At 39.1% G+C, this 12,787-nt stretch overlaps 2 pseudogenes; one reads left to right on the top strand and one right to left on the bottom strand.

Moving 5' to 3' along the window:
- Nucleotides 1-1,207: 1,207 nt before the first annotated feature.
- On the top strand, nucleotides 1,208-2,228 carry LOC147432362 (uncharacterized; annotated as a pseudogene).
- Nucleotides 2,229-3,663: 1,435 nt separating this feature from the next.
- Nucleotides 3,664-12,521, bottom strand: LOC147432361 (uncharacterized; annotated as a pseudogene).
- Nucleotides 12,522-12,787: the final 266 nt, after the last annotated feature.

The following is a 12,787-nucleotide window of genomic DNA, read 5'->3' as shown; positions in this document are numbered from 1 at the left end:
ATACTGTAAGTGCATCTTAGCATACTGTAAGTGCTAGTTAGCATTTTCTAAGTTTAAGTCCCCTTTGTACTCAAGGTGCTAGTTAGCATAATGTAAGTGCATCTTAGCATATTGTAAGTGCTAGTTAGCATATTCTAAGTTTAAGTCCCCTTTGTACTCAAGGTGCTACTTAGCATAATGTAAGTGCATCTTAGCATATTGTAATGCTAGTTAGCACTCTGTATGTGCTTACTAGCATACTATGAGTGCTAATTATCATACTTTAAGTGCTGGTGAGCATACTGTAAGTGCTACTTAGTATACTGAATGTGCTAGTTAGCATAATGAATGTGCTTGTTAGCATAATTTGTGCTAGCTAGCACTGTTTGTGCTAATTAGCATACTGAATGTGCCAATTAGCACACTAAATGTACCAATTATCTAACTGAATGTACCAATTACCCTATTGAATGTGTTAGTTAGCATACTGTTAGTGTTAGTTAGCATATTCTAAGTGCTAGTTAGCATACTCAAGATGCTAGTTAACATAATGTAAGTGCATCTTAGCATACTGTAAGTGCTAATTAGCATATGATTAGTTCTAGTTAGCACTTCATATGTGCTTATTAGCATATTGTGAATTCTAATTAGCATACTTTAAGTGCTAGTTAGCATAATAAATGTGCTTGTTAGCATATCGTTTGTGCTAGTTAGCACTGTTTGTGCTAGTTAGCATACTAAATGTGCTAATTAGCACACTGAATGTATCAATTAGCTTACTGAATGTGCTACTTAGCATACTGAATGTACCAATTAGCTACTGAATGTGTTAGTTAGCATACTGCACATGCATGGAAGCATACTATAAGTACTAGTTAGCATATTGTAAGTATTGGTTACATGCAATATGCTTCCGTGCATGGCCTATATACTAATTAACATAACTAACATAATAACCGCCTTCTAACTCTCATAATTGCAGGTTGAGCTCTTCTACAGATTCAAAGAAAAGCATCCAGATTGCAAAATAAGTATGAGAATGTTTGAGATGATGCAGCCAATTTTTGTACGACGGTTGAAAGATAGATACACATGCTGCTGCGAATATCATGTACAGATGTCCTTTTTAAAGGACACATTTAACCATATGTGATCTTAATCATTCCAGGTGCATGGAGCCCAATGCAGATGTACATGAAGCGTTTGCATCAGAGGTGATGAAACTAGCATGGGTTGCATGGCTTTATGTAAAACTTTCAAAGGTGTCACACATCTGTGGGAGTCAGTTCTATGCTCGAAGCAGATAGATGTTGGTTAACACAATAGTGAGTGTTTGATGGATGAATGTAAGAAATGTGGTGTGAAAAAGCTAGAAACATGCTGCTTAGAGACACAAAGACCAGTTAATAATATCTAGGTAAAATTGTTTGCATATGTGGAGGCAACAGGTAAGCACGGAGACAAAAAAAAAAGAGAAAAGATCTTGTGACTAAAGAAATGCAATGCTGGGAGTTTCTTCAACTCTTATAAACCAAGCTGAAGGTTTTTATCAAACATAATTATATCGCTCGATGGCAATCACATCAGTTCAAGGCTTGTATTCTTAGATTTCCTGACGATGTGGTTGTGTCGGTTGTAGAGTTTGGAAAAAACTATGCATTCAAGGAGCAAAATGAGATTCAATTCATGCATTGGCACTCAAGTCAGGTAACCATTTTTGTGCACATAACAAAATACCGCAGGGAAGGGGAAGTAGTCAAGACAATCCACCTCTTCATATCAGATGACAAAGTGCATGACACATTGTTTGTCCAACATTCTTTTATGTTGCATTGTGGCTGGTTACAAAGAGAAGGTGTCACTCCAAATTGTCATTGGGTCTGGTCAGATGGTGTTGCCTCACAGTTTAAGGCTACTAGGCCTTTCTATTTTGTTGCAAGGTATGCTGGACTGACAGGAATGGAGATGAGTTGGTTCTTCTTTGGATCAGGACATGGCAAGGGAGAGCATGATAGTGCAGGCATAGTTGTTAAAAGAACGTTGACACATGAACAGCTAAAGCCTAATGGGGCCACTTTAAAGTGTGATGCAGATGTGGTTGCCTATTGCCAAGCCAACCTAACACTCATGTTTTGTCTAATGTTTTCATATGTCAAATATCTGATTGAATGTTATTTTCCTCTCCCTGATGTAGCTATCACAATGTGAAAACTATTCCTGGTAGTCAAAATTTTATTTTATATGTTTAATTGTTTCAAAGTGAGTTGTGAGTCTTTGATAGTAGAAAACTCCTTTAATTGGTCCATGGTTGAGTCATTGTCTGTCAAAGATATTATTGTTTCATTTGCTCTTCGTGTTGCAATCTTGTGAAGTATCATATGGACAAGATGATGGGTTTTTTCACTAACTAGCATATTTTATTGTGTATACTCTGTAATGTACATCTCCAAGTCATCATTGCTTTGTATTAGATTCCTTGTCTGGCACTTTACGAATTAAGAGCCCGTTGTATTACAAGGGATAGTAGCTCGGTCTCTCTTCGGAAGCATACATCATGCAGCAAGATGTTATAGAAGAAGGCCTTTGTATGGTGTCTTGGATGGTATTCAATGAACCTAACCAATCTTTTATGATGTTCGATGGCATTGTCATAGTTGTCTAGCAAAGGTGTGGATTGTGCACTCTGTGATGACCGTTTTTTGATAATGTGGTTTTCATGGTAGTTGAAGAATGTTAAGATTTCATGGGTGGTTGGACTAGTGCAATAGAAATCAACAGGGCGCATCACAACATTGTGTGATTTGAATATGATATGTCGTCTAAGTTATGGAGGCAATGAATTTATGTAGAACACATCGTACTTTCGCAATTCAAAGCAGGCTTTGTGGCAAAAATTGGCTTTCTCGACAAAAGTGCAACATCTATGAGTTGTAGTTTGATTATCCAACATGCTTAATAGCATATCAAGTATGCTAACTAGCATATTCAGTATGCTAGCTAGCATATCCATATGCTAATTAGCATTCAATATGCTAACTCCGGTATGCTAATAAGCATACCCAATATGCTTAATAGTATACTGGATATGCTAATTAGCATCCACTCATCTAACTAGCATATCCAGTGTGCTAGTTAGCATACTGGATACGCTAATCAAGTAGGCCTACTAGCATATCCAATATGCTAACTAGTATACTGGATATACTAATTAGCATATCCTATATGCTAACTGTCATACTGTATATGCTAACTAGCATATATAGTATGATAACTAGCATACCTTGCATGCTAATTAGCATATTCATTATGCTAAGTAGCACACCTTTTATTCCCAATATGATCAAGCTTGCAGACTATATGTCCTGTATGCTAGCTAGCAAGCATACACAAGTATGATTTCTTACCAATCTTTGGTGTGCTTGGATGTCGTTGTGTGGCAAGGTTGCACAACCATGCGGTAGGTATGCTTATTTTGCAGGAGGGAGTAGCACAGGTGGTCCGAAGGGAGCATGTAGCAGCAAAGCAGAGAAGGTGATAGTTATGCTCACAAGGGAGCTTGACCATTGCAAGGAATGGTTGGACCTCAAGGGGCAGACCACAGCCAGTACACATGTTTGTTCCGATGCTGTCTTTCACCTCTTTATTCTTCATAAAACTAGCAAGGGCTAGATTAGTTAGGGTAGTCTAGAGAAATGAGCCCTGCAGCTTGGATTGCATGTGCATTAGAAGTTCCAGTTGGCTTTCAGAGTTCTGCACCTTGGATTTTGCAATGTCTACCTCAACCTATAAAACCAAGACAAAAAGAGCATGGTAAGTACATGAGTTAGATGAGCACATGTACCAAACATAAAGTGCAGAGATGAAACTTACGGACACTTATCGGTTTACAGGTTATGGACACTTATCGGTTTACAGGTTATGTCTATGTCACTATCTATGGGGTCATCTTCACCAATAGGAAACCCCATAGCCTCTATGGGGTCTTTGGTTGTCTCTATTCTGATTTCAAGCTCCATCTTTCACCGAGCATCCACATCATTGCTTTGCAATAGAGCCTGCAACTCCATCTCAGCTGCTTGCAACCTATGTCTCATGGCCATGACAATAGGATTGACCTTCGCATTTTTTGCATTCACAGCCCTAGCAAGTTCCAGGGCCTCTTGCACATTGTTTAGATTCTATTTATCATAATGTAGCTATGTTTTCATATGAAGGATAACTGCCTTCATGCACTGCCATTCCTCCAACCCACAAAATGAAGAAGCTTCCATCTCCTGTTGACTATCTTGATGAGGCAGAAGTGTGGCCTTGGTAGATTTGGCAGTACTCTTTCCAACCAATGACATGTTCTCCTCGTAGATGTCAGTAGACTCATCCTCAGTTTTTGAAGCTGGAAGCTGAAGATTGCGTATTCTCCACTTGTTAACATGGCCCTCATAATAGCCCTTCTCTCAAATATCCTGCAAGTACTGCACCGCAAACTCGGCCCAATTGAACCTAATGGTTGTCCCGCTTGCAATCGCGGCAGGACTGAATTCTTTCATGAAACCCTTTGCAAATGCAGAGGAAATTTCCATGTTGGTTGGGGCCTTCTGGTATACACCATAGTGCAGTTTCATCATCAACTCATACATTTTGGTGCGGATGGTACTGCATTTGATGTGGTACTAGCTGGGATCCTTTGTTTGTTTGAACACACTGAACCATTTGGGATCAGTGACCTGCTCCCACCTAACCATTTTGGGATCTAAACCCTCCATGGAAAGGCCATAAGCAGCATTGAACTCTTCCAAAGTTGTACAGAATTTGTCCTACACGAGGATCATGACCTTCGGAGCTTTCCATTGGCTTGCACACATCAAAGGGAAATGTGCTCAATTCTATTGTATCTAGCAAAGGGAAATGTGCTCAACTGTATTGCGTGGAAATGTGCTCAACCGTATTGCTCAAATGTGTATGGAAATGTTCTCAACTGTATTACTCAAGTGTATTGCATGGAATGTGCTCCATTGTATTGCATGGAAATGTGATCAACTGTATTGCATGAAGCTTCTTGTAGTAGAAGTGAAAACACACAGAACCCGCACGAGAGAGAGAGAGAGAGAGAGAGAGAGAGAGAGAGAGAGAGAGAGAGAGAGAGAGAGAGAGAGAGAGAGAGAGAGAGAGAGTACCCGAGTCATACTTCTCCACCTTGACTGCCTACCTGAAATGGGACATTGGGGAACCTTGAGATGAAGATAGCTTTGTGGTTTTGCAGGGAGATGGAGAAGCGGAAGGGTTTCTACGTTTTCTGCATATAGGATGTGTAGTCGTCTCTTTGGAGCTCTTTTCTTCGAACTCTGAACTCCCTTCCTGCTTAGCAGCTACTGCTAAGCAGGAAGCCAACTACTTGGCTACTGAGGAGAATGCAAATGCCTTCCATGTGCCACCTTGCTTGCAGGCTCCATGCTGCTCCGGCCCTTTCGCTTCATCACTTCCCCACTCTGTCCTCTGTAACGCCCAGGGGTGCCAACAAACAGCTTCAAAGACTAAATTCAATAGGCCACCACTTTTGATTATTCTATTGTACTTTTTACTTGAGGAGGTTTTAAATATGATTACTAATATAGTGACTTACATGCCTAAACTTATGCTAACTAGGTATGCTTGTTCACACATGTGAACTAGCATAAAAAGCGTAGCCATTAACATGCTTCTACCCTGCAAGGTCCCAAAACAAGACGACCGACATTCTTGTGGATGGAGAGTTCTTGCAAATGTGGAGCTTCTTCTGGAACGCATTTATGCTGAGGAGCGTAGAAGTGTAAGTGCAATGTTTCACTTTTATGATCCTTGCACACATGATTTCTTTGAATTACATATAAAAGCTAAGGAATTCATTTGTAGGCAAGGAATGTGGCAGATTATTTGAACGTCCATGTGGAATCATTGAAGACAATGATGATCCAAAATATGATCAATCTTGTGGAGACATGTCCTCTAGGAGCTGCCGATGCATTTGTCATGCCACTACCATGAACACAACCTCGGCCTCCACCTCGGAGGTACGAAGTAGCACCTCAACCAACGACATACCAAGCGTCTGGACCTGCCTCCCCTCGTGTTTCTGGCCACTCAAACTCTAGTCTTTTTGTGATACCTGATTTTATCGAGGAAGACGAGGCCACTGCACAATATTTTCCTCAACCCCAAACCACTCACCCAACCCCCAGACCCTCTCCCGAGCCTTTACAATCCAGTCATGATAGTCAAGCCCGGTGTCGTGTTGTGACACGTACATAGTGGGAACGCATGCTACAAGAGTTATCTTGTAATTTTTTAGATACATAATTATCTTTCCTATAATGTACATATGCATATTTAAGTATAATAATAAGCCTTCTATCTCATCCTATTATTTTTCTCAAGGGTAACATATCCTTACTTTACCATCAGAAAATACTATGGGAAAAGCATCAATAGCTCCGCCTCTTTAACTTGGGGCAAAAAGCATTGATTCTTTATTTCTACTATTTCATTATCATCTCACACCCTAGTTAGATCCTATATCTAGGGTAAACTCCAATATATATATATTCTATGTATTTTTTATACTTTTCTTATATTTCTTTTTAAATAGCTACTATGAGAGAATCAAATCCTAGTGGGACACTAGGTGGCATGATTTCAAAGATACACTTATTTTAATGCATTATTGCAAGCATGATTACAAAACTTTGTCAAGGAGCAATGTCATGCTTTCATATGGCATGAGGTGTCCTTTGGAATTAAATGAAAGTCAAGGCTAAGGAGACCACATGAAGACTTTTGCTGCCATAAATGGACCCTATTTTGATGAATTTTTTACACAAGGTTCCAATCCGAATTGGAGAATGATTTTAAAATGAAAATCGTAGATAATGAGCTGAAGTTTTTGCCCATATTTTTACTTTTTTATTTGGAGCTACGGTTGAGGAGATATGATCAAAATACTGGACCCCAGTCTGCCCACATCATGCAGGGACAACTCATTTCCAACTTTTCCAATTCCTGTTCACACTGGCTCCTCTCTTCTTGTGTAAACCCTTGTGGGTACCCTTCACCTATAAAAGGGGACCTCTTCTTCCTTGGAAGGAACTCAAGCATTCAAGCAATTGAGGAGAGGAATTCTCGAGGGAGTGAGTAGTAATGCCTAATTGTACTTAGCCATTAACATAAGCCCAAGCATACACTTTCTCTTAGAGGGAGACTAGCCATTCTTGCAACAAGCTAACCTTGGAAGATCAACTCGAATCAAAGAAGGTTTTACACTTGGTGTATCAATCAAAGTGGAATTCTCCACTCTTCTTCTCTCTCCCATCAATAATGGTGCCGAAGGGTTTCAAGTAAGATGTGTTCTACATTGATGTTTTCTTGATTTCTTGTTGTTTTCATTTTTATCTCTAATCCAACATATACATATATATATGTATCTAATCTCATCTCCTTAACCAAACCTATCTCTCTCATTCTTAGTAATTCATCCTCTCTAGGTTCTCTTTGCTACAGGTACATCTCTCCCTGCAGTATCCTTATTGCCTACGGGCAAGAATAGGGCTTGGGAGGGAAACTTCTCATCTCTTCACTTCTCTCATATCTACATTTCTCACATACTATCCTAGATGAATAACCCACATGATGATCATTTCTATCGCTTTCACTCTGTACGATCTATTAGAATTAACGTATGGATTAGACGAAAAATACACTTTCAACAACGTATAGTGTTTCTCTTTGGCCCAGAAAGGCTTAATGAAATACTTCTATCACCGGATCCCATCATACTACCTCTCATAGACTATAATTTTTCTTTTGATGTAAGCGTAGTTATCTTGCTATGAACCAAGAGGATTTGTACACACAATTAATCCCAATCACTAGACAAAATATATATATTATGGTAAGCACAAAACTACAATTCCAAAGAACAATTCGTAGCCTATTTGGTCAGCCAAGATTGAATGCCATTAACTCATCCATTAACCCTTTCATATTACCCATGATACGATATGACCATAGCCTTGATGTTTTCATCTTCGTATTGTTTTGACATTCTCTTTTGCGTTCTTTCTTTGTGTGTGTGAATGCAAGAGAGAAAGAGTGAGTCTTCTTTGATTGCACTTCTTTCCAAACCCTAGTCTTCATGGCATCTATGGTTTAACTCCTTCATATAGTTTTTGTTGAGTTCTCTCACAAACTCTCACAGCCATAAGCCCGGTGCTTTCCTGGCAAGACCGCAAATTTCTCGATGACACGTACATAGTGGGAACGCATGCTACAAGAGTTATCTTGTAATTTTTTAGATACATAATTATCTTTCCTATAATGTACATATGCATATTTAAGTATAATAATAAGCCTTCTATCTCATCCTATTATTTTTCTCAAGGATAACATATCCTTACTTTACCATCAGAAAATACTATGGGAAAAGCATCAATAGCTCCGCCTCTTTAACTTGGGGCAAAAAGCATTGATTCTTTATTTCTACTATTTCATTATCATCTCACACCCTAGTTAGATCCTATATTTAGGGTAAACTCCAATATATATATATTCTATGTATTTTTTATACTTTTCTTATATTTCTTTTTAAATAGCTACTAGGAGAGAATCAAATCCTAGTGGGACACTAGGTGGCATGATTTCAAAGATACACTTATTTTAATGCATTATTGCAAGCATGATTACAAAACTTTGTCAAGGAGCAATGTCATGCTTTCATATGGCATGAGGTGTCCTTTGGAATTAAATGAAAGTCAAGGCTAAGGAGACCACATGAAGACTTTTGCTGCCATAAATGGACCCTATTTTGATGAATTTTTTACACAAGGTTCCAATCCGAATTGGAGAATGATTTGAAAATGAAAATCGTAGCTAATGAGCTGAAGTTTTTGCCCATATTTTTACTTTTTTATTTGGAGCTACGGTTGAGGAGATATGATCAAAATACTGGACCCCAGTCTGCCCACATCATGCAGGGACAGCTCATTTCCAACTTTTCCAATTCCTGTTCACACTGGCTCCTCTCTTCTTGTGTAAACCCTTGTGGGTACCCTTCACCTATAAAAGGGAACCTCTTCTTCCTTGGAAGGAACTCAAGCATTCAAGCAATTGAGGAGAGGAATTCTCGAGGGAGTGAGTAGTAATGCCTAATTGTACTTAGCCATTAACATAAGCCCAAGCATACACTTTCTCCTAGAGGGAGACTAGCCATTCTTGCAACAAGCTAACCTTGGAAGATCAACTCTAATCAAAGAAGGTCTTACACTTGGTGTATCAATCAAAGTGGAATTCTCCACTCTTCTTCTCTCTCCCATCAATAATGGTGCCGAAGGGTTTCAAGTAAGATGTGTTCTACATTGATGTTTTCTTGATTTCTTGTTGTTTTCATTTTTATCTCTAATCCAACATATACATATATATATGTATCTAATCTCATCTCCTTAACCAAACCTATCTCTCTCATTCTTAGTAATTCATCCTCTCTAGGTTCTCTTTGCTACAGGTACATCTCTCCTTGCAGTATCCTTATTGCCTACGGGCAAGAATAGGGCTTGGGAGGGAAACTTCTCATCTCTTCACTTCTCTCATATCTACATTTCTCACATACTATCCTAGATGAATAACCCACATGATGATCATTTCTATCGCTTTCACTCTGTACGATCTATTAGAATTAACGTATGGATTAGCCGAAAAATACACTTTCAACAACGTATAGTGTTTCTCTTTGGCCCAGAAAGGCTTAATGAAATACTTCTATCACCGGATCCCATCATACTACCTCTCATAGACTATAATTTTTCTTTTGATGTAAGCGTAGTTATCTTGCTATGAACCAAGAGGATTTGTACACACAATTAATCCCAATCACTAGACAAAATATATATATTATGGTAAGCACAAAACTACAATTCCAAAGAACAATTCGTAGCCTATTTGGTCAGCCAAGATTGAATGCCATTAACTCATCCATTAACCCTTTCATATTACCCATGATACGATATGACCATAGCCTTGATGTTTTCATCTTTGTATTGTTTTGACATTCTCTTTTGCGTTCTTTCTTTGTGTGTGTGAATGCAAGAGAGAAAGAGCGAGTCTTCTTTGATTGCACTTCTTTCCAAACCCTAGTCTTCATGGCATCTATGGTTTAACTCCTTCATATAGTTTTTGTTGAGTTCTCTCACAAACTCTCACAGCCATAAGCCCGGTGCTTTCCTGGCAAGACCGCAAATTTCTCGACACCGGGAGAGCTCCCCTCAATTGTAAATGAGAGCTACTTATCAATGGATTTAATTGGACATTACAGTGTACATTATTAAACCCAATATAAATAAAACTTGAGTCAATTTTGAAAAGATAATTGTTCTCAGACTTTATTCGTAAGAAATTCTTTAACAATTTATTTTCGCATGAATATAGATTGCAAGCTTGTTGTCAACAGCTTTCTTTGATATTCGCAGTTCAAAGCAATGTGATATAATGTGTGAGCCACCTTCTTCAATCAAGAGTTGCATTGCACTAGAAACAGTCGGTCATCCTTTATCTTTGCGCACAATGTCTTCTTCTCCTTTCTTTGAGGCACCTGTACAACATTTAATTGAATAGTTAGATTAGACCAATATTTGGTGATGATAGCCAGCAGGGAAATAACTAACGCAACATCAATGTTTACATACAAAACATACGCTGCTTCAAAAGCGCCAAGGTGTTACGAACATTACACATGATCGCACTTTGAATAGTAGACTCCTCTGGACACACTTCTTGCACGACAGGATGATGAGATACTAGATTCCATATTTCTTGCTTGTATTCTTTAATAATCCCTTCAGTCCTTCTCTTGAATAGTGCCACAATTTCAGACGAATTTTTTTTCTTCTTTTCCTCCTCAAAGGCAAGCTCTCAAACCTAAACCTGCTTAAGTTTTATCTTCTCTCGTTGTTTCCTCTTTCTTTGTCTCTCATAATTTATAATGATAGTAGAAGTTGGGTCCTCCAAGTTCGGATTCATTGTTTGTAAAAGATCCCTTCTGCTACCTTCATCTGCTTTCGTTAAATGTGCAAGTAAACCTACCAAACCAGATTGCAAGGTATAGTTTGCCATAACTGTATGTGATGGGGAGGAAGTGGGCTACACGGAGAGAATGCGAGGCAAAGGGAGAGGGTGAGAATGTTTGAGAGATAGAAAGAGAGAGAGCTTGGCTTACATAGAGCATGGAGAACGTAGAGAGAGAGAGAGAGAGAGAGAGAGAGAGAGAGAGAGCGGTCATCCACTAACACCATGACTTTGGTAACTGAAAAAGATGCCACATTTGAACTTGGCATCGAGTAAATTTAACATTAATTATGGAACGTTTATTCCAAAATGGACATATTCGTGGCTCTCAAATGTATGCTAGCAAGCACTACTAACTAGCATTGTACGGGACATCATTGTTTGTGCACATTAACATGCTTCTACCCTAGAATTCAAAATTAGCATATCTTTCGAAACACTGTCTTGGGTCAATGCTTCCCATGCAACAACAAGTTTCTGAACAGACTTGGAAGACATAGCATATGGTGACCACAAATTGCATCAAAACCGTAGAATCAAGAAACAAGTAACTACGTACCTTCGGATATTCCCATGAAAATCATGCGCATAATTTGCAAGGTAGCAATGCTTGCACTCAATGTTTAGTCCAACAAGGCTCCGATGTGAATTGATTGCACAAAACCAGTCTTGAAGAATAGCGAGATAAAAAACACTTACTTTTCATTGTAAGCTAAAGTAAAACTTTTGCCATGTCCATGTTGACTCGTTGAAACCAATCAATGACTTCTATCAGGGAAGTGGACTCTAAGGTAAGCATGACTGGCAGTTGTTGTGAGTCCAAAATGGCTACCTCGGATTGTTGATTCCATGGAAGGTTGGAAACCAGCATGCTGCAAATTGAGAAAATTGATTGATGAGGATCTCCAATAAGCCAGAATCAAATAAATACCTCTGCAAAAATAATATAACATACTAGAGACCAAAATTTATAATTTGGTCCGTAAGCTCCCTCGCACTATTTTGAAAAATAGCTATCTCGTGAGGATCGAAACAAAAATATAAATTTTGGCTCCAGACCAAAAGTGCTATGTTAAAAATTGGGCCAAGAAAACCTAGGGTATCGGTGTTAACTTGGTCAATTGCTGCTAACATCTCTTGTTCATTTGACTCGGCTGAAGGATCTTCCACAAGTAGCTCTTGGGTCCGCTCCACATTCAAATGTGTGGCATATGTGTGCTGTGTGATGCTCACATCGTACACTTCGCTTTGATGACTGGAGAAATTGTCAAAATGTTGTCCTTTCTGTTATCAGATGGATGGAATGGCACAAGTGTCTTGTCGTACCTGAAGCGTAACAGCCTAAGAGAATTGATATCCCGGGGCATCATTGTGACTTTGTGAGCATGAGCTGTGAGAATGTAGCTGTCTTGGAACAGCTCAATCAGAAAGTCCTCGGCTGCCTCGTGGAGGCAACCCATCGCACTTTTGGCCCATCCAAAATCCAAATTCGTGCTCTCACAAATCTGGCGAACTACTCTTTGGAAGGGTAACTTAGGAATAGCCAGAGAGATATGCCTCTAGAGTTTACGCAACTCAAGCAGAATGCTTCGGTTTTGCTCGTACCTCTGGCTACGCATTGTTGCCCAAAAATTAGGCAGGGTTTTGCCTGCAACTCTTGAGGATGAAGGTTGGTTGTCTTGCGGGTAAACCTTCCTTGAGGTCTGCTTTGTGCGAACCGTGGAAA

The sequence above is a fragment of the Adiantum capillus-veneris genome, chromosome 20 (assembly GCF_014529385.1).
Source record: "Adiantum capillus-veneris isolate H3 chromosome 20, ASM1452938v2, whole genome shotgun sequence".
NCBI lineage: Eukaryota > Viridiplantae > Streptophyta > Polypodiopsida > Polypodiales > Pteridaceae > Adiantum > Adiantum capillus-veneris.
The sequence above is the reverse complement of the archived record's forward strand: the minus strand, read 5'-3'. Positions and strand labels throughout refer to the sequence as shown.